Genomic DNA, 25,303 nt, shown 5'->3' with positions numbered 1-25,303 from the left:
TTCTGCTCCCGCTGTCTACTAACCTCCCTAAATCTGACATTTCCCTCTCCGTGGGTGGCACCAAAATAACACTCCGGCAGAAGGCACACTGTCTGGGTGTTATGTTTGACACCAATCTCTCCTTCACATCCCATATACAAGCTCTTGCCGCTTACACCTAAAGAACATCTCTAGAATCCGCCCTTTTCTCACCATGGAAACAGCAAAAACCCTCACTGTCGCATTGATCCACTCCCGCCTGGACTACTGCAATGCTCTAATAATTGGCCTCCCTGTTACTTGACTTTCACCTCTCCAGTCCATACTTAATGCAGCGGCCAGGGTTATCCATCTGGCTAATCGGTACTCGGATGCGTCCGCTCTTCGCCAATCGTTACACTGGCTGCTCATTCATTATAGGATCCAATTCAAAGTACTTGTTCTCACCCACAAAGCTCTCCACAGTGCGGCACCCCCCTACATCTCCTCCCTCATTTCTGTCTATCGGCCTAATCGACCGCTGCGTTCTGCAAACGACTTTCGACTAACCTCTGCACTAATCCTCACCTCCCACTCCCGACTTCAAGATTTCTCCCATGCAGCGCCAATCCTCTGGAATGCTCTACCCCAGAAATTAGAACTATCCACAATTTACACAGCTTTAGGCGCTCCCTCAAAACGCATTTGTTCAGAGCGGCCTATCACGTTCACTAATCAGTCATTTTATGTGTAAGTGTGTGTGTGTAGCCCATTCACTATCTCAATCTATCCCTCACTCCCTCAAGATGGCTGGACCATCATTGTAAATACACCATTGCAAATGCACACCTGTACTTTGTATCTCCCCCATCTCATTGTAGACTGTAAGCTCTCACAAGCAGGGTCATCATATTTTGTCTTATTTTTCTTTAATTATTGTATTGTTAACGTTGTTACTGATGACTTGTGTTTTGAAACTGTTAAACTGTAAAGCGCTGCGGAATATGTTGGCACTATATAAATAAAGATTTATTATTATTATTATTATTATTATTACTATTATTATTAAGAATGGTAAGGAATCCATTGACAAAGGTAGAGACAGCAACAAACATCACATGTATTCTGCAGGTGGAGAGAAGGAGTGATGCCATACGTTTACAATTCACTACAGCCCCAATAGATTAGCCCCCATAAGTGATATTTATCCTCTCAAATCCTATGACTTTCTCAGATTCCAAGATTTGTTCTTGAGGATCAGGAATAACAGGGCTAAATCAGAAGCCTAAGGCTTTAACATCCCTTACTCCGAATCTTTTCTCATTAAAGCTAACTTTTCTTTCACAAGGCTATTCACACATATCCCTCAGTTAAAAATTAACATGAACCACCATTGAAAAGATCTTTACGTTTTATCTAATAGTGTAAGACAATCAAAATCAGAATAGTACACTGCAAAACAGAACAAGTGGCCAAATTATTGAAAGGTATACTATCATTTGCACTAGAGGAATCCTCTAGTCTTGACGCATTACATTTTGTTCTGTAGAGACCCCTAGACCCATGCACACATGATAACATTACTAAAACTTCATTAAAGGAGTTTTCCGGTCTAAAACGATAAGTCTGCAGTCACTCTGTGTGTCTACAGACTTACAAATCCCCCCATTTCACGCTCTGTGCGCTCTGAGGATTCACGGGTTTCTGAGCCAGGAATGGTGGTGCTGTATGATATGCATACCCCCAAGCAGAATCTGTCTATTGGGCGCAGGCTCGCTCCATACAAGAGCATGGAGTGAGGGCGCAGCCATCTAATTGACGCAGCTGCCCATTGAGCGTGGCTTCGCTCAATACACTTGTATGGAGTGAGGCTGCTCCAAATAGATGGATTCAGCCAAAAAGAATGCATATCACATACATCACCACTGTTTATTGCTCGGAAACTGGTGAATTCTCTCACCACACAGTGTATGCAATGGGGGGATTCAAAAGTCATTTCATTTCATTTTGATCAGACAACCACTTTAAGATTATAAAAAAATACGGAGAAACAATGAGTTTACCATATACAATGAAAAATAAGTATTTATTAATACAAAAGTTCATCAATTACATAAATAGTAAAATATACAATAAAATATATCATTTCAATTAGTATGTATGGATACACATGATCCACAAGACTGATGGCCACAGACTATGAGCAGAACATAATAGCAGGACAGAGCAAAAAAGCTGCCTGATGTTTACATTAACTCATTCTATCACGATTGGTTTGACATAGGTTATTTTTTGCTCTGTCCTGCTATTATGTTCTGCTCATAGTTTGTGGCCATCAGTCTTGTGGATCATGTGTATCCATACATACTAATTGTTATGATATATTTTATTGTACATTTTACAATTTATGTAATTGATGAACTTTTGTATTAATAAATACTTATTTTTCATTGTATATGGTAAACTCATTTTTTCTCCGTATTTTTTGATATGTATCTCTGAGTTTATATACATGAAATTTTTTTGACTTTGTGCTGGTACTTTTTATGTTCTACACTTTAAGATTATGGTAGCAAGCGGTGTAGTATACCTGTCAAGGATCTACACCGTGTGTGTTTCTAATTATTTTTTACCGCATCTTGTCCAGAAAATCCTTTTGGGCCTTGTAGCACTGTTTGCTACTCAGCAGAGGAGCCTATCAGTCAACCAAGCTATGCCGCCTGTTTATGTAAGAACTGCGTGCTACTCAGCATAGGAGCCCAGCTGTTAAGCAAGCTACAGAACCTGTGGTTTGGACACTTAATTTTTTCATTTATTCTGGAATGCCAGTTAGGCCTAATTCCGGAATTCCGGTTGACCTGCACTTACTGGGAAATCCTCGTTCGCGGGGAAGAATTGTTATCCCGGATCACCATCACTATCGGGGTTCAGCGGGTTATCTGCACCTGTAAGCGACACACGCTGGACCTTTCAGGGTAGCGCGCATGCAGCCCCGGACATGTAAGGGCATGACAGACCTGTTATTGATCGATCTCGCGTGCCAGAGCATCACGTGTCCCTCTAGTAAGCTTGACGCGTACCGCGGGGGCATGCTGGAGTCTCGTTCGTTATCAGAATGAAGCTGACAAATCGCTAGCACAACTAAAAATGGACATCCACCACCACCCACAGAATCAACAAAGATTGCAATCTGTCAATCTTTTCTGCAGATCCCATGGTTGAGGTTTCCCGGATGGAGTCGAATTAAGTCGACCTGGTGGTGCCCTTCTGGACATTTCTTTAAGGTTCAGCTTTGCAACCATACTGCCCCCGGAAGCCAAACACTTTGCCTTCATGGATGCTGTTCGGAGGTTCGTGGGAATAACGCCGCCCGATCAGCAGTTGGCCTAATTTATGGTGGGAAGTCCGACGGTATATGATCGTCTTCGATTTCAGATTTTTACTGTTTTTTGGTATTTTCCATTTTTATTCCAGCCTTTCTTGACTTCATAAGGGCATAACATGCCTATATCTGTGTCTCCTCCTCCACCTTTTACTCCTCTACCTCTTTTCTATATGAAGTTGCCGTTTTCCATGTTATTTTTGTATTCTGAGCATTTTGTCTGCTTTGGGACACCTTTTTAGGTGCTTTGTAATTGTTTTCTATGTGTTTGTATGTGTTTGTCTGCCATTGTTTTCAATGGTGTTCGACGTTGTTCGTCAAACGTTCGACAAACATTCGACGAACTTGCCTCATGTTCGACGAACCAAAACGAACTGGAACACTAGCGGGGTGGCTCAACACTACTCCGGAATATATAGACGTACATTTTTAATGTTTAAATTATGCTATATATACCTGGTATCTGGTGACCCTTTCTGCCAGGAAGTCCTCCTCCACCCACCACTCTAAGTGTATCATTGACACCTGAAACATTGTCCCACATGTGTGATTATTTCTTACGGATCTTCTTGTTATATTGTGGTGTGATTCATCCTGAGCGTGTAACAGTCTGTGGGTTACTCCTGCAATTTAGATGTACATTTAAAAATTACCCCAACACTAGTGTATACAGCTCTACGCTTGTGATACATTACCCATTTACTGCTTTTTAGATTCTGGTCTAATCCAAACTGACCAATTGAGAGTTATTTTCTGACTGTGGAAATAAATACTGAGATTGACAGCAATGACCCCTACACTGTGTACAGCTGTACTCTTCAGATCCATTACCATTTTACAGCTTTTTATATTGCGTTGTAATCCATACTGAGCCTGAGAGCGTCTGTGTCTGCCTCCTGAAATATCTACGGAGATTTAGAATGTTTAAACTATACTATATATACCTGCTATCTTATGATACTGTACACTTTTCTACTTTTTATATTCTTGCCTAATCCATACTGAGCCTGTGAGTGTCTCTGTGTGACTGATGGTATATATAGGGAGATTGACAATCATCCTTTGAATGTATAGAGCTGTACGCTTCTGATACAGTACCATACATCTGATGTTATTTTGGGTTCAGGTTCTGCAACATTTTGAAGTTTGGTGGAAGAGGCCACGAACGTGGGCGTGGGGGGACCAGCTGGTGCTGATGGTGGTGGTACATCTCCTGGTAGTGGCAAAAGCACAATAGCAGCTAAGGCAGGATGTGTTGAGCCTGCGTCATGGTTTGGCTCCGGAACGCCTGGAAGGCTACCTTTTCTTGGAGTAGGTTAACCGCTTTTAAAGCCGGAGCATCAGGAACTGGATTTGGCTTACATTGCCGAAACAGACTCCAGCAAATATGCCCTCCTCTTCTGAGGTTTCAAAAAATGCAAGCACTGAATTGTCAAGTGCTGGCTCCTGGTCAGGAAGAACCCCTTTCCTTGTGTCCTTCACCCCCACCAAAAGTGAATGATCCAGCAGGCCACACTTCACATTAGCCCATGTAGCTCTTTCTATCATACCATGCCTGGGTTATCAAGTCAAATCGTGAATTCCCCAGTCCAAGATGAATCTGACATGGAGTGTGGGTGGCCAGCCAGGGCAGTGGGGTTAATCGGTACCGGGCCGGTGTCTCAGAGGGATGTGTCAAGTTGGTGGTGATGACCCATTCCGTGGCCCTGGGAGTCCATGCAAAGGGGTGAATAACGTTTATAGGTGAATGCTATGTGACACCACCTGTGGTTTCTGATCAGATTGACCCACGCTGCAGTGTCACTTCTCTGCGACAGATGTTGTGGTGCAGCTAAGATGTAGAAGCCCTGCACAGGTAGGACCATAGTCGCAGGGCAGATGAAAGAGTTGGTAGATGGTGTTCAGTGCAGGATGTAGCAGAGCCGTGCGCCAGACGCAGGAGAAAGATGACAGACACAGTCGTGCAGTTCCTTTACTTGTACTTGGTAAGTGCCGTCCAGGACCCAGAGTACAGATGGAGGAGTTGGTCAGCCTGGAAGCAAATTAGGAATTCTCTCTCTGCAGATAGGTAGTGTGGCCTCCGTTCTAGCGCTTATCTGAGGTACTCGCAGCACTGAGTTCACTGATGTTCCCCCTGTTGACTCTCTTTTGGAACTTTCTCTTGTGGCAGGCAGCCATAGCCTTTTCCTTCTGGCTCACACACATCGCTGCTGGGGCCTCCGAGCCTTAGTTGGGAACAGAGCATTTACAGCTGCTACTTCCTCCGGTTTCTGCTGCAGGACCGTCAGTGTCCCTACAAACTCGGAGACCGGAATCCCAACCATGCGCTCCAGCTAGGAGTGAGCCTTAACTCTGTTTAAATAATAGAGTGACACACTGGCGCTAGTCCACTTGGCCCAGAGGAAAAAATTGGGTGTTCCCAGATGCTGCTGGTGATTGACAGGTTCTGTGCTAATACCTGCTAAAAAGAGACAAGCTTAAAATAGTAATTACACCGCGCTATACTGGGAAAGACAAGGGTTAATATTAGACTACTCACTTGATAATGTATAGAAAAAACAAGATGTCCTGGAGTCTGGTTGCCTGGTCTTGGAAATATTGATAGCTGGCACAAAAAGTGGGATGAATAGATGAATGAATGAGTGAATGAATGAATGAATGAATAAATAAAGCCTACTTTTTTTTTTTTTTTTCTTTTAGAAAATAAGCTACTCACTTGTTATGTATAGAAAAAAACGCAATGTCCTTAAGGCTGATCGCTTTGTCTTGAAAATGTAAGTAGCTGCCAATAAAGTGAATGAATAAATAAACAAGTAGAGTACGTTTATCTTACAAAAAGGGGGGGGCGGGGGGGGCAACCCCTTAAGGGTTAAAAGAGATTCTGCTAGACTTACTTATTAATGAATCTGACCATAAGTGCATCCAACCTTGGAACTGTTACTGGGATATTGGCTGGCACATGTCCCCTAATCCTGGTTTAAATATAATTACTAATAAAAAAAAAAAAAAAATTTGAATATCAGAAAAAAAGCCAAAAGGTACCAAGGAATAATGATAGATGGTTCGGGTGGAGGCTGAGGCTAACCTTGCCGCATGCTTGTGGCTGAATATCCTTAGATAAATCAAGAGCACCTGGTACTAGACTGTTATATGCAGAGGCAGACCTATGACATAGATGAGGGTTAGAGGAGGCTTGTGCTCGCTGGTATAGTGCAGGGAGGGGTGGCACTTACTTGGAAGCTGGTGGTCGGTGGTGCAGTCAAGCGTGCTAGATGGGGTGGGTGATGACCACTGCTGCTGGGCAGTGAAGCAGTGCGGATTGCCGCTACCTTGCGTGCTCCGGCCGTGAGCGACGCTGAGGAGGTCGGCATGTGGTGGGGGCAGGGTGTAGAGTGACGTCACACTGGGAAAGGACGGTGGCTGGCTAATGGCACAAAACCAACGCGTTTCGAGAGAACGTCTCTCTTCATCAGGATTGTGCCTGCCACTGCATAGAGTGTCCTTATAAAGTATCCTGAAACCCTGCAGAGTAAACCCACAGCTGCCTGAAAAGAAAGCCTCATTAGGAAGGAGAGATTGTGGATTCAGTGAAAATCAGAAAGGGAGGAGGGGAGGATGTCAGTGTATGCATTTAACCCTAAAACAAGTAGAGGTTGCATGAGACTGAATCCAAATGAATGGACATAGAGAATATGTGTATATAAAAGGGAATGAATGATGAGATTAAGAAATACATAAATAAAATGTGCATGTGGTGTAACCTTTATTTATTAAGATAACTAAAATAGATTAAAAAATGAGAATGCAAATATATATATAAAAAATATATATATCAAGAATAATACTAAAAATAGGAAAAAATATAAAAATTAAAATAAAAAGTAAAAAGTATATGCATATTTCAAAAAGCCCCATTTTATCGGGCCCTGTTTTTCGTTTATGGGCTGATCAAAAGGTCCGACATTCATATGAAATCATGTCCATACTTCTGATGAGCTTCACTTTTAAGCCCTTTTGTTTGGGGGCTTAAAACTTGTACCACAATATATGCGTTCTAGTTTTTTCCTCACTTTGTGGTACAAGTTTTAAGCCCCCATACTTTTTACTTTTTATTTTAATTTTTATTTTTATATTTTTTTATTCATTATTTATTCATTCATTCATCTATTCATCCCACTTTTTGTGCCAGCTATCCATATTTCCAAGACCAGGCAACCAGCCTCCAGGACATCTTGTTTTTTCTATACATTATCAAGTGAGTAGTCTAATAATAACCCTTGTCTTTCCCAGTATAGCGCGGTGTAATTATTATTTTGAGCCTTAACTCTGCTCATCCTCCAGCTCCCCTTCTCACGTCCACACACTTCCCCTTCCCTTCACAGACTGCCCTAACTTCCCTTCTCCCGACCACAGAGAGCAGCTCCTCAGCAGTCAGGTTCAGAGGTCTCCCTGCTGGCCTGGAGTGGGAACTGTGTTGTGTGTTGGATTAACTGCTAGAGAGACCCTTTGTTGTTCCCAAGCACGACATCACACTCCCTAGGAGGAAGGTAATGCCACTGGGGCGATCGTACTCCTGGGGGTGCCACAAGTGCACTGATGCCCAGCCACTGCTAGATGATTCTGCTGGTACATTGACCCAGACCACTACATTCCCCTTGCACTCTACACAGCCAGAATCTGACCCTGATGAAACTCAGGTTCCCCTTCCTACATACAATACCACCTTACACAGTGACAAAGAGGAAGGTGCAGATGAAAGTGCAGGTTCCTTGAGCAGGTGGGGGGGCATACTCATGGGCGGCGGAACTGGCACGGGGTCCCTCATAGTACGCAAAAGTGTCTCTGCCGGTGGGAGGAACCACCCCCCCACCCCCACCCACCATCAGACACACCGCCGTACTATGATGGGCCCTGTGCCAGTGCCGTTGCCAGCGAGTGGACCCTCCCTGTTTTCTCAGGATCACAGCACTTGCAAAGTTCAAATACTTACCTCTCCCTGCTCCACCGCCGTGACGTCTTCCACGTTTCCTGACAGTGACATTCTGATCAGAGAGCGCGATGACATCACGTCTGTACGCCCTCTGCCTAAACAGTCCAAGTGCAGTGAGATGGAAGATGGGGATGACGAGGAGTCCAGACTAGTACAGGGATTCCTTAGCAAGGAGACTTATTTAATTGTTTTCAATGTTGGGACAGCTATTTTTGGGGAGCACTATACTCAGGAGAATGATATATGAGGCCCACCATACACTGGAGCATTCCAAAGGTGGACATCAGACACTGGAGCAGCATTTACAGGGCCCATTATGCACTGGAGCATTAGAAATGGGGCCCATTATATATGGAGCATTATTTGGGCCCATAAGACAGTGGAGCTTCATCGATGGGGCCCATCATATACTGTAGCATTATGTGGAGCTCATCATATACTGTTTCAAACATTATATGGGACCAATGATTCTGTATGGAGAAATATATGGGCCTCATTACTCTGTATAGCGCACTATGCGATGGCCATAATACTGTATGGAGTAATATACTGTCCGTTTTTGGAGCTATTGGAGAATTTAAAATGGATATCAGTCATGAGATGTAAGAAGTGAAGTATTTTTCATTGTACTATACCGCGATTTCTCTGCCGTATCAGAGGATCATGAATTGTGGCATGTGTTAAAAGAGCCCAGTGACACTCTTTAGCCACAACTTTAGCCAAATAACCCCCAGTTTTCAATGCCTAACTATTAGTATAAAGTAAATTAAGGTTGACAAGCTTAAGTAATAAGAATTGATGTTTTTGGCATTAAAATGGGCACTGTAGGTGTGTTTCCTGTCCTCCACTCCCTGCCGACCTTGGTTCCCCATTGACTTGTATTGGGTTTCGTGTTTCAGTCGGCCTTCGACTTTTCACGATAATCGGCCGATTTCGTTCGACTCGACTTTCGAGAAAGTCGGGTTTCATGAAACCCGACTCGACCCGAAAAAAGGCAAAGTTGCTCATCTCAATAACGTAATAGTAAATGCAAAAAAGAATTGTTAACAAAGTTCACCTACAGTTTATCTACTTTTTATTTATACTGTAAATCTTTAAAGTGTGGCATACTAACATTAACAGAAAACATGAAAGACAAGAAAAAGCACTGTGTGATACCACAGTCCCTGACCTCTCAAATATCTCCTCGGCGGTACTATTATTGGGATGAATACAAATATGACATTCATCTTGCTAGTGTTTTGAGGATCACAATTTGCTGAACTGAATGAATTAGATGCATTTTAACTGTTCGTTGACTATAATACATTCTATCGTAATTCACTCAGTTTTTTTGCATTTGCCTTTGTTATGACTGTGACTCACTGTGTATGATAATTGCACATTATAACAGGTCTAGGTAGAAAAAAAATATACAAAGGCGGATGGCACTGAGTGCAGATTGAATATGCCACAAACATATTTATCTCAGAGCAATAAACAGTAGTGCACAATATTTCACAGCTTGAGGTGTGATAAGGAGATGAATCACAATGAAAAACAAAATAATGTCAATGCAATAGTCATTCATTCAGCATGCAAGGCGCAAAATACATCATTTCTCCTTAAGGTCCCTCCGTGATTTGGTATATATTATGTCAGTTAGAATAACATTAATTTTGGGCCGCTTCTGAAAATTATCCATCTATGAAAGAAATTTAAGGTTTTTTTTTTTAATATACAGGGGCAGAGCTGCTTTAATCCCACCAACAAACTGGGGCATCTGTCATTTGATGACCTGGCATATTGAGAGCTTTGTGATCCATAAGTGCTGTCACCACATTTTGGCAGTATTCAGGAAATTAATATCACCCAATAATTCTTTCAGGAAAATATCTCACATTTGTACTGCATTGATGAGAGAAGAAGAGTAAGAAAAAAAATTGCAAAATTTGGGACGTTTCCCACAAAGCATCAAAGCTCCACAAATCTTGTTGTCTCCGACACGAACGTTCCTTAAAAGCCAGGAGACTGGTGACAGCTGGCAGTGACACCGGCATTTCACACATTGTGTCACACGCCACATGCATATTAAAGGATGCGACGCAGATTGCTTTTTTGCTCCCTGGTGGGGCTGGGATTGCTTCTTGCATCTCATCAAGTGGCCAAACACAGAGAACGCAGGAAATAAATCCACAAACAAAGAATAAAGCAGGCATAATTACATCAGGAGGGAACAAACTTAACTGTTAGACATCCAGAGCATACTAATAAGCTAACCCTCTTAGGGACTATTTTTCAAACTTTCTGCTGCAAAGCAAGAATGTCCAGTTTTATGCGTGTACTGAGAGCTTACCTAGTATTTTAGCAAACATTGCCCAATACACTGATAAAAAAGGAAAAAAAGGTCATTCATATAATAGTAATAAACAAAAGCATCTATATCAAAAAGCTGAGAGAGTAAAACTTCAGTCATCATAATATAACCCTTCAACTCAATCATATTATACACACCTAGAATATCATTGGACACCTCCCGGTGATTCTGAACTTGATTCTCTTCTGAGAATGTCTGCAAAATGTGCTCAGTACTGGTAAGAAAAAGCCTGTTTCAGCGCACCAATACTTTTTTGACTTGCACAATAGCAGAATTCAATCCATCTCTTGTGTGAAAGAATTTCTGGAAGGTGGGACAGAGCTGCTCACCACTGCCATTTGACATTTTAGGCCGGGGTCACACTTGCGAGTGCAATGAGAGAAACTGGCACAAGTCTCTCGCATCAATACCCGGCACTGCCGCCGGCGGTTCGGACCGGAGCCTTCAACTGCATAGAAAGACATGCAGCCACACACTCCGGTCCCGAGTGCCGGCGGAAGTGCCGGGTATTGAGACGAAAGACTCGGGCAAGTTTCTGGCATTGCACTCGCAAGTATGACCCCAGCCTTAGATGAACGTTCTGACTGGGAATCAAAGAACAGTAGGGGAGCAATAAGCAATATGTAAAAGAAATATCTAGACTCTAGAAATGAGTGAAGCATTGTTGTGATTTGCACTATTGAAAAGATGTTAAAACTAATCTGCCATCAGGTTTGTTATGTAATCAGATATCAGTGTGGTGTAGTGGCAGAGATACTGATTCAAGCAGTGTATCATTTACTGGCTTGTTGGTGCAGACTGGATAGAATCCCTATTTTCTCTGTTGTAGTTTACGAGTGGTCAAAATGCTGAGCCCTGTATAACCCGCCCATACCACGGATTGGCAGCTTCATGTGGACACTGTGCATTGTAAGCAAGCTGCTAATCAGTGGTAGTGGTAGGGTTGAACAGATTAGCCTGACAGGTCTGCATGTGAGTCCTAGTCCCAGCAGTAACAATCTCCTGCTGATAAAACACTGATTCTATAGAAACTATTCCACTCCGCCTAATAAGTGACACATCCCTGGAATTAGGGTCTCTATCTCTATGTTTTGCTGATGCCAGTTTCCCTTTAATAATAATGATTTTCTTTAAATAGCATCATCATGTTACAATTGAATGCATACAAATAATACCTGACGTTACAAAATAACACATACTTTAAGAATTTAAACAAGAGCAGTGAGGACCCTGCTCACAAGAGCATACTATTAGAGATGGGCGAACTTGAAAGGTAAAGTATGGTATGGACCTGTTGGGGTTTGGTTGCCTGCCAATCACAAGGTTTACTGTATGGGCGTTTCAGGCTCAATCACAGCCATAATAACCAACACAGACCCAATAGATAATTATCAAGGCAAAAACTCAAAATACAAATCATAAACCACAAAAATAAGTATAAATTGCCATAAATACATATTTTATTGAATGCAAAAGCATAACAAATGATTAGATAAAAATTACAAAAATAAGTCACATCTACTTTTGATAACTAACGCAGGAAAAACCGACAGCTGCGGGCTGCAGACCACAGCTGTCAGCTTTATTTTGGCTGGTTATTAAAAACAAAGGGGCCCCCATGGTTTTTTTTTAAAATATTTAAGTAAATAATTAAAAAAACAGCGTGGCAGTCCCTCCATTTTTGATAACCAGGAAATCAAAAGCAGACAATTCGAGGCTGGTATTCTCAGACTGGGAGGGAGTCATAGATATTGGCTCTCCCCAGCCTAAAAATATCAGCCATCCCCAAAAAATGCACATACATTAAATACATCAACTCTGATGCTTTGCCCCACTCTTCCCACTTGCCTTGGTAGAATAATAGTTTTGGAGTTGATGTCAGCTGTTTTATGTTCGCTGATATCAAGCCCACAGATTATTTATGGAGAGAGGTCTTTCAAACACCCCCATTAATAGCCCAATTGTCAAATTTAATAAAGACACAGAGTAAAGTCCTTTAATTGAAATAAACACACAAAGTCCTTTATTTGAAATATTTCACTAAGCATGTTATTTACGAAGGTAATTGTTTGCACCAGAAATGTTTTGGGGTTTCATAGCAAAAAGAAGTGAATATATGCACATGCCAATTTTTAACTTTTTGATCCCATAAATTTATTTTATGCCTATATTTTTTCTCACTTCTTTTCACCAACTTAGACTATTTAATGCTGATGCATCACACACAAATCTGTTAACAAAAATATTTAAAAATAGGTTGTAATGTAACAAATAAGTAAAAAGCCAAAGAGGGTAAAAATACTTTCTCAAGACTCTGTATAATAATAATAAATAGAGCTATATCTAAACAGTGTTCTGTTAAATTGTATTGTAATAAGTAGAGATGAGCAAATATTTAAATGTTCGATTTGGATTACGTTCGCTGAATTTGCAATATTCGACGATTAATTCATTGAGTAGAATCATAGAATCATAGAATCATATAATCATAGAATCGTAGAGTTGGAAGGGACCTCCTGGGCCATCTGGTCCAACCCCCTGCTCAAAGCAGGATTCGCTAAATCATCCCAGTTAGATGTCTGTCCAGCCTCTGTTTGAAGACTTCCATTGAAGGAGAACTCACCACTTCTCGTGGCAGCCTGTTCCACTCATTGATCACTCTAACTGTCAAAAAGTTTTTTCTAATATCTAATCTGTGTCTCCTCCCATTCAGCTTCATCCCATTGCTTCTAGTCTTTCCTTGTGCAAATGAGAATAAAGTTGATCCTTCTACAATGTGACAGCCCTTTAGATATTTGTAGACAGCTATTAAGTCTCCTCTCAGTCTTCTCTTTTGCAAACTAAACATTCCCAAATCCTGCAACCTTTCCTCATAAGACAGGGTTTGCAGACCGGTCACCATTCTGGTCGCTCTTTTCTGAACTTGCTCCAGTTTGTTGATGTCTTTTTTAAAATGTGGTGCCCAAAATTGGACACAATATTCCAGATGAGGTCTGACCAAAGAGGAGTAGAGGGAAATAATTACTTCACGTGATCTAGACTGTATGCTTCTGTTAATACATCCTAGAATTGCATTTGCCTTTTTTGCTGCTGCATCACACTGTTGACTCATATTCAGTCTGTGATCTATTAGTATACCCAAGTCTTTTTCACATGTGCTGTCACTTAGCCCTTTTCCTCCCATTCTATATATGCTTTTTTCATTTTTATTGCCCAGATGTAGTACTTTGCATTTCTCCCTGTTAAAAACCATTCTGTTAGTTGCTGCCCACTTCTCCAGTTTATTTAAATCTTTTTGAATCCTCTCTCTCTCTTCTCTAGTATTAGCTATCCCTCCTAGCTTTGTGTCATCAGCAAATTTAATCAGTTTACCCTCAATTCCTTCATCTAAATCGTTGATAAAGATGTTGAACAATACAGGGCCCAGGACAGAGCCCTGTGGTACCCCACTTGAGACATTCTTCCAACTGGATGTGCAGCCATTTACGACCACTCTTTGGGTCCGATCACTAAGCCAGTTATGAATCCACCTAACAGTTGCCTTGTCCATTCCATACTTAGTCATTTTTTCAATAAGGATTGTATGAGAGACTTTGTCAAATGCTTTGCTGAAGTCAAGATATACTATATCTACAGCATTTCCTTGATCCACCCAATCAGTAATACCATCATAGAAGGAAATTAAATTAGTCTGACATGACTTATTAGTTACAAACCCATGCTGACTCTGTTTAATCACTTCATTCTTATCCAGGTATTGACATACATGTTGTTTAATAATTTGTTCAAAGATCTTTCCTGGTATAGAAGTCAGACTCACCGGCCTATAGTTGCCTGGGTCCACCTTCTTCCCCTTTTTGAAGATAGGAACAACATTTGCTCTTCTCCAGTCTTCTGGCACTTCTCCTGTTCTCCAAGAATTTTCAAAGATTATGGAGAGGGGTTCAAAAATTTCTTCTGCTATCTCCTTCAGTACTCTGGGGTGTAATTCATCTGGACCTGGAGACTTGAATACATTTAGGTTAGCTAAGTGTTTCCTCACTATCTTTCTGTTTATAGATATCCTGGATTCTTCTATTCCCTTAATAGGACAGTGAATAACAGTTGATGTTACATTTCCTTTCTGAGAGAAAACAGATGCAAAATAGGAATTTAAAAGTTCAGCCTTCTCAACATCCTGTCTTACCATTTCATCATTTTCATCCTGTAAAAATCCTATAGCATCTTTGACTTTTCTTTTACTTTTGACATATCCCCAAAATCCTTTATTATTGCTTTTGACATCTCTTGCAAGCCTCAATTCATTTTCAGCTTTAGATAATCTGATTTGTGCCTTGCAGGTTCTGCAGACAGCATTATATTCTTCTTTAGATATGCCTCCTTCTTTCCATTTTATAAACATTTTTTGCTTCCTTTTTAGCATGTGCTTAAGTTCTGTGTTCATCCATCCTGGTTTCCTTAAATGCTTCCTATTCTTCCCTCTTTTCGGAATTGTTAACAACTGTGCTTTGAGAATTTCATTTTTCAAGATTTCCCATCCTTCCTGGACATTTTTGTCTTTAAGGATATCCAGCCATTGGATCCCTCCAATTCTCTTTCTGAATCCCTTAAAATCTGCCTTTCTGAAATCTAACCTTGACGTCTGAGTCTTCACAGGTCTTCCGCCTCTAGTTATCCAAAATTCTAAAATAGCATGGTCGCTACCTCCTAGGGTCCCAGCCACTTTTACCTCCTCAACCATTTCCTCCCTGTTTATAAGGATTAGATCCAAGGTAGCAGTTCCCCTTGTTTTCTCCTTTACCTTTTGGAAGATAAAGTTGTCAGCAAGAGAGGATAAGAATTTCCTTGACCTGTTAGTTTTGCCTGAGAGAGATTCCCAACAAATGTCTGGATAGTTGAAATCTCCCATGACAACTATGTCATATTTTTTGGAGAACTTGGCCATTTGATGCATAAAGAGTTCATCCATATCTTCAGCTTGCACAGGCGGCCTGTAGTAAATGCCTACAATGGTGTCCTTTCCATTGTTCTGTCCTTGTATTCTTACCCAAACAGTTTCCACAGAACTCCCAGTCTCTGAAGCTTCAATCTCTGTGCAGATATACGCATTTCTAACATACAATGCGACACCCCCTCCTCGTTTATCAAGTCTGTTTCTTGCAAATAAGTTGTATCCTTCTAGTCTTGTATTCCAATCATGTGTATTGTCCCACCAAGTTTCAGTGATTCCAATGACATCATATTTCTTTTCCTGTGTTAGTAGTTCCAATTCTCCTTGTTTGTTGCCCATACTTTGTGCATTAGTATAGAAACATTTTAGTTTGTGATTGGTTTCTCTTTCTCCAATATTTTTTTTAATTAGATTTTTTCGTCTTTGTTCTTCCTTTCCACTTCTAATAGCAGAGTTCTCAGTAGCATTTGTCAGGTGTATGGCTTTTTCTGGTCTTTTGCTTCCCTTCCCATGTTGTTCTAGTTTAAAGCTCTCCTTACAAGTGTAGCAAGGCGACTTCCAAATACCTGCTTTCCAGTCTTCGTAAGGTGCACCCCATCTCTAGCAAGTAGTCCATCGTATAAGTAGTTCACTCCGTGATCCAGAAATCCAAATCGTTGCTGACGGCACCATCGACGTAGCCAGTTGTTCACCTGCAGAATCTTATTCCACCTCCTTGTTCCATGGCCATCCACTGGGAGGATGGAAGAGAAGACCACCTGCGCTCCCAGTTCTTTCACTTTCTTGCCTAAGTCTTCAAAGTCTCTGCAGATGGTTTCCAGGTCGTTTCTTGCGGTGTCATTTGTCCCCACATGTAGTAGCAGGAATGGGTAGTCATCTGTAGGTCTGAAGAGTCCTGATATCCTGTCAGACACATCTTTAATTTTTGCACCTGGAAGACAGCACATTTCTCTTGAAGTTATATCCGGTCTGCAGATAGCGGCCTCTGTTCCTCTCAGCAGGGAATCCCCCATGACCACCACTCTCCGTTTCTTCTTCACAACATTTTTCTTTCTCCATCCAGGAGGACTCTGAAGGCGTACAAGGTTGCTGTTTGTTGGCAAAGTCTTATCCTGATGTATTTCTTCATCGTTTTCCTGCGTGAGAGCCTGGTACTGGTTTCTGAGCAGTATGGGTGCTGACTGCCTCCTGATCCTCTTGCTTCTCTGGGTCACATGTCTCCAATCCTCTGTTTCTTCAGGTGCACTTCGAATTTCTTCTCTTTCTGTAACATGAAGAGATAATTCTGCTCTGTCCAAGAACTCTTCACCTTCCTTAATGATCTTCAACGTAGCTAACCTCTCTTCGAGATTTTGCAACTTTTCCTCCAACAGGGTCACAAGCTTGCATTTGTGGCATGTGAAGTTTGGCTTTTCCACTGGTAAATCTGTGAACATGTAGCAAGAAATGCAGCTCACCAAATGGCTCCTGGCCTCTTCCATCTTGAGATTTCTTAAAAAGATGAAAGATGAGCCAAAATTCGCGCGGTTTCTCAGATTTCCTCTTTTCAGCTGCAACGGCCAAAACCCAGTGATCGTTGAGCTCGCGGAGACTCTTCACTTATCCCGGAAGGCACTGCGAATATGCAAATGATCTCCTCAAGACTCTTCCCCTGGTTTCTCCGATTTCCTCTTTTCAGCTGCAACGGCCAAAACCCAGTGATCGTTGAGCTCGCGGAGACTCTTCACTTATCCCAGAAGGCACTGCGAATATGCAAATGATCTCCTCAAGACTCTTCCCCTGGTTTTTGCCGAACATAACAGAACGCCATTCACCTCAAGGGGAAGCAAAAACAAACGCATGCACAACACCTTAGAACAGCCCCAAATGCTGCCAAAAGACATCAAATGAGGGACAAACACCAGGAAAGTGGCTTCAATTAACACAGAGTACAGATTTTAGCATGGCACTGCAGCAATCAGCCAGGCATGAGGTTTCCGAGTCTTGGACAGCACTTACTGCTTTCAATTGAACGTCACAGTAAGACGAGGTGGGTGAGGGATCGGTGTAGGCCCCCTTTGCTGGGAGCCCTGATACCACATGCAACACCTTTACATGCTTTCATGCTGAGCCACACTCAGATGGCTCAAATATCAGTTTTCTAGACTACCAATGTCAGAAAAATGTAATGATAGTAACATGGGTAGTGTCACGGTCTGTACTGAATTGGAGTCTATATTATTGCAACCACTAGTGGGCACAGAGGCAGATAACGTAGTCAGATGTCAGCAATGGGTCGGTACACTGGAGAAGCAGTTCGGTAGCAGAGGATCAAGCAGATAACGTAGTCAGATGGCAGCCGTGGGTCGGTACACTGGAGAAGCAGTTCGATCGCAGAGGATCAGCAGAAGGAAGAGCTTGACTAGAGGCTGGAAGCACAATAATCTCACACTGCAGCAATCACAAGGCCAGGTTTATATAGGGCGTGAAATTAGCAATCAGAGGGCCAATTAGAGAACACAGGGTGGAGCCGATCAGGAACAACAGTCACTGGTATCTTGGTTTTAGAAAAGAACTGTTCAGCTGACTTGAGTAGCTCAGGAGGTACTGGGTTCGATTCCTGACAGGTAGTTTAATCCAAGGAAGTGTAGGCCTGATAGTCTCAGAGGGCTACTGCTACAGGCAACACACATGAAAGAGACCCAACCAGGAGTCTATACATTTACAAAAATTAGTGGCAGACACCAACAAAGTGTCATTAATTGCAATAAAGTAGAATTAGTATAGCGGGGACCGAAACCTCTTCCACTACAGCCAACCCAGCAGATGGAGACTGTAATGAGCATGGTGCTGGAATCACTGTTTCGTATCCATCCGAAAGCCTGGAAGCGACGTAACTAGGTGACCTTCCAAATCCCTACTCAGACAAGTGGCAGCAGGCAAAAACTGTGACCCAATGAGGTAAAAGAGGTGGCACCAGGTGCTACTCCATAGCTGACCTTCAGAATGTGGCAGCTGACCCCCTACTGCAGGTAGGCTGTTATTGCCACAAAGATGGATGAAGAATGCAGGCAGGCACTGTAGGGACTCTGGAACCACGGGTGCAGATGGAACTGGCTGAGGAACAGAAAAGCACTGGCAGGTGTGGGCTGGACCGAGTGTTGGACAGAAGAGCGCAGACATGTATGAGCAGATGGGCAAAGACAGGTAAGAGCAGATGGGTACAGGGTAGACAAGCAGACAGACGGACCAGGGGAAACTGACAACTAGCAAGGCAAACTAAAAATATAGCTGAGGCACCTCCATATTGGAGGAGAAGCCTTAAATAGAAAGAGTAGCCCAGCTATAGGTTGGGAATACCTTAGGTTGATGTGGGCGGTCCCTTTAAGTATAGTTCCTGGTACTACAACTGAACCTTGGTGGACACCAACACATAGGGGGCGAGATGAGTATGTGGTGTGTGAGTAGGAGACACTGAATGTCCTGTCTGTTAGGTAAGAGGAGATCAAACAAAGGGCCAAGTCTGTAATGTCAACAGATCAGAAAATCTGTAGTACACCATGTTCCAAATTATTATGCAAATTGCTTTTAAGTGACATAGCATTTTTTTTCAATGAAACCCATTGATGGTATTCTGTCTCAGGGTTCTTTGGTCACTGAAATCAATCTCAGATACGTGTGATAATTAAAAAAAAACAAAAAAGAAAATTAGAACCAAAGAGCATTTTTACATCTGCTGTTACTGGACGGACAACTCCACTCCCTTTCTTTAGCAGCTGTACAATGGTACGCTTTGTAGATGAGGGCCAGAAAGAACATGTGCTTCAGTAGATGGCAAGAGCTGCATCAAGTGGCCTCTGCTCCTTTTCCTCCACCTTAAAATCACACACAGTACAGTCCTCAGTGGTGGCACACCAATTACCCTTTTTTCCCCCACATCACAACTCTCCAAGCGCCCAACTGACTGTGGGGAATCACAGATGGGCCATTCTGCAGAGCTGTTCACACATTCTATTCCATGGGTATCAGAGGTCTGCTCTAAATATTCAGAGTCAAGAGGAGGAAATCATCTGCACCGATGACCACATTTTCTTTTACTTAGATCTATGGCCGGACGAAGTTTTGTCCGAGCATAAACCAAACCCTCTTTAACAGATGTTAACCCCATTTGGGTGAAGGTGAACCATTTGTGACTAGACTCAGATATTTGAGGCGCCCATGGACTGTACTGTGCTGTCAATGCAGGAAGAGGAGGAGGGTGACTCTCAGGGTGAGGAGTGCGAGAACAGAGAGGATGACGATGAGGTAGCAGATCATACTTGGTGTAAACCCAGAGGCATGCAGCTGAGTAGCTCAGCAGAGGAGGAGGAAGATGAGGAGATTATGTAGACACAGAGTTATGCAACCACGACAACTAATGCATCCTGAGGCCCAACTGGCAGTGGACAGCAGCATTCATGGTTCTGCATTTGCCTAGCTTGGGCCTTTTTTTCAGATTGGTGAAAATCTAATAAAGCATGTTATCTGTCAACTTTTTTAAAAACAGCCTAGTAGAGTAAAAAAATGAAATCATTTCAGTACTATATGCATGACCTGCCACATGTGTGATCAACATGCATTAATCTGGGAATGTCATTGTGCTAAAATTCAGTCTACCGGGTCCTGCCAACCAACGTCCACCCCATCAACTGCATCTTCTAGTTTTTCCTCCTGCCTCACCATGGAAAGTGTTGTCACACAGGTCTCCGGCCCAAGAACCTCCACTTGTTTACCCCCTACTGTTGGGGTGATTGATAGCCAGTTAGCTGATATGGAATTGGACATGCCTGCTGTTTTTGACTGATCTTACATACCAAGCACACCCCATCTTTCTCAATCCACCATAACATCACCACCTGCACCTGTTATGTTTGAGTCACCGAGGAGGAAAACAAGACCAAGCTAAGCTACAGAAAACCAGAGAGGTTGGTATCTAAGCGGATTGCAGACCCCTGATCCTATCCACACAACTAGCAGTAGCCGTAGAGCGTGGCTACGATGATTCTAGATGCCTCGACACAGCTGGAGAACTAAATAAGCCTAAAGTAAGAAAAGGGGAAATCTAAACTGCCCCAGAGCAGACCCCAAAGAAATAGACAGCCCCCAAACATATATTGTTGGTGAGACAAGATGAAAACACAAACATAGGTAGGAAAATAGGCTGAGCAAACGATGGTGCCCACACTAACTATAAAGGACAGGAAAGGAAAGACACTGTAATAACGCAAAAAAAACCTGCAAAAATATCCAACACTTCTGATAGCAAAAACTCTGAAGTCACTAGACTTCACCCACTATATCAGCACTCTGGCATATTCTGAAAGCGGAGCAAAAAGAGGCCAATCTAATAAGGGACATAAAACAAACTGACACAAACAGTAACATAAGGATGGAAATTGAGCACAGCCCCAGCCGGGGCTGGCTGACCACACAAAGCTGAATAGACAAAGCCAAATCAAATGTGAACAATAGCAAAGAACACTTAGCTTGAGCATGCAGAGACTGAACTGGAAACTAAGATCTCAGGAGGCAGGAAAAATCACCAGCAGGGATAGAGGGAGTCGGCTGTCTTAAATCCAGTCAGAGACTCCAGATGTCCAATCGTCGTCCTCATTATCAGGTGGCAGGGCTCTGTCAATTAGATCAGCTCCATTACCTCCTGTAACCATCAGAGGGAGCCCGGAAAGAGAACTCGCGACTCCTCTGTCAATACAACCAGCTCCACTACCTTCACTAGCAACCAGAGGCAGGCCAAAAAGTGAATTCACAACAGCACCTTTCTCACAGTCCAGCAACTTGTCATGTTCACCCTACTCTACCCTGTGTCAGCACAGCAGCAAACCCTCGTTTGTGCAGATGTGCTCACATAAAAGATTCTTCACTCCTACACATGGCACAGTTAATATTTTGAATTTCACCATCTTCAATCTACTAATATTAAAAAAAAACTTTATTTATATATCAAAAATACATTACGCATAGCTTTACGAGTCAGCTGTTCATATAAAACAGTCAAAAGTTACCGTGTTTAAGATAATAGAACAATTCAAGCAAAAATAATGACGAACCTGCTCTTCAGAGCTTACAATCTACAATGAGGTGGGGGTGACACCAATTACAGGTGCTTATTTACAATGGTGGCACAACCATCTTGAGGAAATGGGGGGTAGATAAAGGCTGCATGAGCCTTTTGGGTACGGTTGAGTTTGATGATAAATTATGTTCAGAGAAGTAGAGAATAAGCTATATATATATAAAAAGGACCTTGATTGGGAACGTGATAGGCTGCCCTAAACACGTGTTTTTAGGGAGCACAGAAAAATGTCTAAGTTGTGGTTATACTCCTAGTTTCATGGGGGACAAAGGGTAAGAGGAGAGGCATCTAGGTAGTGGATTGAACTGAACTGGACAAAGTCCAGATCAGGGGTGTTACCGTATTTTTGTGTCTCAGAGTTTGAAAGTTGAATCCAAAGGGAGTTTGTAGCTATATTCCGCGCTGCCGCTTTAGACAAATTCCAGGAGAATGCTGTATGATTGCAGTGGTTTTATTCTACGCGTTTCAGGGGTCTTATGCCCCCTTCATCAGGAAATACCACAAATACATACAGGTATCACAGACATAAATAGGTTTGTAAGGATGCTGGATTTCAAAAAAATGAGCGCCAACAAGTCAGATGATGCAGTGTCAAAGTTCAATGACACCACATGGTTAACAGTTAACCTAAGATATATTACAAAACAATACGTATTTTAAAAGATTTTTTGATTAAATTTTCGTTTACAAAACAGATAATAAAGTCAAATTTACGATTTAAACAAAAAAAAAAAACCAAAAAAAAACAAAAAAACCAAAAAAAAAAAAAAAAAAAAGGGGAAGGGGGGAGTTTATTCCTGTTTAGAGGTGGATACCTTACAAGTGGACTATCGTATGGAAACAGCAAACCACTTTTTTTTCATTGAAAGCATTGCAATCTTAATACAAAAAGGGGAAAAAAGTAAAAACATAATTTTAATTCATTACCAATAAAAAATATATAATTTTAGTTAAATTCTAAAAAATTAAATATAAATTATTTTTTAGTATAGAGGAAATGGGTTAAAAAATAATAAAGGATGCTAAAAGCAGCAACACACGAGAAGCTGCACAGCAGCCAGCGCTGCTCAGAATGAGAACGCAAACAGCATGGATTCATTACTTCACTAATACAAAGATCATGGGCAAATTTTAGATATAACATGAAGCACATAAAAAAGGGGGTTAATATCAGATGCAGCAACACACAGGACGCTGTGCAGGAGCCAACTACTGCTCAAAGAAAAAACGCAGGATAAAGCGGCAGAGTGAATGGGTGGTTTCATTAATAGATAAGATCGCAGGCAGCTTTAGTGTTCACCCCCTGACACATAAGTCTTTTTACTGTGAAGGAGTGGCAGTAACATTCTTGCACTGTTCACTAATCTCTATGACTAGGCAATATATGCATGGGAGCTGAGTTAAAGGAGAAATAAGATACTATTATCAGCCGGGGTCATTCTTTCATGTCAGACTAGTAGAATTAGTAGCGCTTACCCGGGCTTAATTAAAGAAGAAAAAAAAAAAAAAAAAAAAAACTCTTCAAAAAATTCTTCAAAATGCAACTAACAGAGATAATGTTTAAGACAGAGGTATGAAAGTGATTGCTCCCAAGGGCAAAAGGAGCTAAACCTGATAGGAGGCTATACAGGATTTTCATATATATAACACTCTTTTAGAGCTAAAGCACAAGCAATATTTAAGCAAATACATAAATAATTTTTTTTTTTTTTTTTTTTTTTTTTTCCCTTTCCCTTTTCCTTTCTTTTTCATTAGACCAAGGAGGCACAGTATTGTAAAATTAATTATAAATATAAAATTGCAATTAGGTATTGCATTAAGTGCAAACAAATCTATAAAAAAATATATTAAAAACCACAAGGCGGGGACTGCATAACTAGGTTGACATTATAAACAAGGGAAACTGACACAAATAGTGCAAATAAAATTTTAAATTTAAATAGAACAAAGAGAAATTATCGCAAAAGAACTCAGAAGCCATCTATACACATGAGGGTTTTTTTTTTTTTTTTTTTTTTTTTTTCCCTTTAAGGTTGCAGAGCATGTGAATATAGATATAAACAAAAATTCCACTGTCTAGGTAAAAACCTCAGTTATTTCATTTAGACCCTGTGGTTTCAGACTCCCTAATTTGTAGATCCAATAGGCTTCCTTTCTATTTAGTTTCGTAGATCTGTTCGGTGCACATTTAGGTATATGATCGATAGGGCTAATTTTTAATAGTTTCGAATTCTTATTATGTACCAAGGCGTAATGTCTGGACAGCCCATGAGTAAGCAGGCCTTTTTTAATATTATGCCGATGGGAGTTCAGTCTGAGGTGTAGGGGTTGTGTGGTCCTCCCCACATATTGCTTACCACAGGGACATTCAATGACATAAATGACAAAGTCAGAGTTACAATTTAGAACAAAAGGGATCATAAATTTCTCTTTGGTAGAAAATGAAATTATATAATCAGCTTTATGATTTATATTAGAACAGCATAAGCAGTTCCTCGTGCCACATTTAAAGATTCCTTTAGTTGAATTCAGGGTGTAACCGTTAATGGGGCTAGCATGAGCTCTCAGGCGGCTAGGGGCTATTAGATCCTTGATTGTGGGGGCTCTACGGAATGTAACCCCGGGATTCCTAGGAAGGATATTGTTCAGAATGGGATCGTTCAGTAATATATGCCAATTCTTATGAAAAATTCTACGGATTTCATTATGTTCCTTTTTTTTTTTTTTTTTTGTTTTTTTTGTTTTTTTTTGTTTTTTTTTTGTTTAAATCGTAAATTTGACTTTATTATCTGTTTTGTAAACGAAAATTTAATCAAAAAATCTTTTAAAATACGTATTGTTTTGTAATATATCTTAGGTTAACTGTTAACCATGTGGTGTCATTGAACTTTGACACTGCATCATCTGACTTGTTGGCGCTCATTTTTTTGAAATCCAGCATCCTTACAAACCTATTTATGTCTGTGATACCTGTATGTATTTGTGGTATTTCCTGATGAAGGGGGCATAAGACCCCTGAAACGCGTAGAATAAAACCACTGCAATCATACAGCATTCTCCTGGAATTTGTCTAAAGCGGCAGCGCGGAATATAGCTACAAACTCCCTTTGGATTCATCATTTCTTTGGTCACTGAAGACCTGTGGATCTGCAGCAGCCGCTACCTACACGCTCTTATCTCATCCTAACCAGGTGAGCATATTTCATGATATACTGTCTTTTGTAACGTGGATAAGACCCTATTGCGCTTTTTTGTCTCCCCCTTTTTTTGCAAGAGTTTGAAAGTTGTGAGAGACCACGAGAATTGGCAAGAGATAGAAGCTCGGATCCAGTTGAGGAGGTGGAGATGTTGAAGTCTCTCCGGATATGGGTTGTCAATTCTGAGGACATGAAGTGTGTCCGTAATGCATAAAAGTGGTCAAGGAAGTGGGTGGGTGAGCCTGGGGGACGGTATATGACTGTACTCTGAGGGAGAGGGTTAGAACACCCTGATGGTGTGAACCTCAAAAGTAGAATGGCATCCATTCAGCCTGCATTTATTTATTGGGTTAAAAA

The sequence above is a fragment of the Dendrobates tinctorius genome, unplaced genomic scaffold (genome assembly GCF_039654945.1).
Source record: "Dendrobates tinctorius isolate UK_male_01 unplaced genomic scaffold, ASM3965494v1 ptg000098l, whole genome shotgun sequence".
NCBI classification, from domain to species: domain Eukaryota; kingdom Metazoa; phylum Chordata; class Amphibia; order Anura; family Dendrobatidae; genus Dendrobates; species Dendrobates tinctorius.
This window is presented reverse-complemented; position numbering follows the sequence as displayed.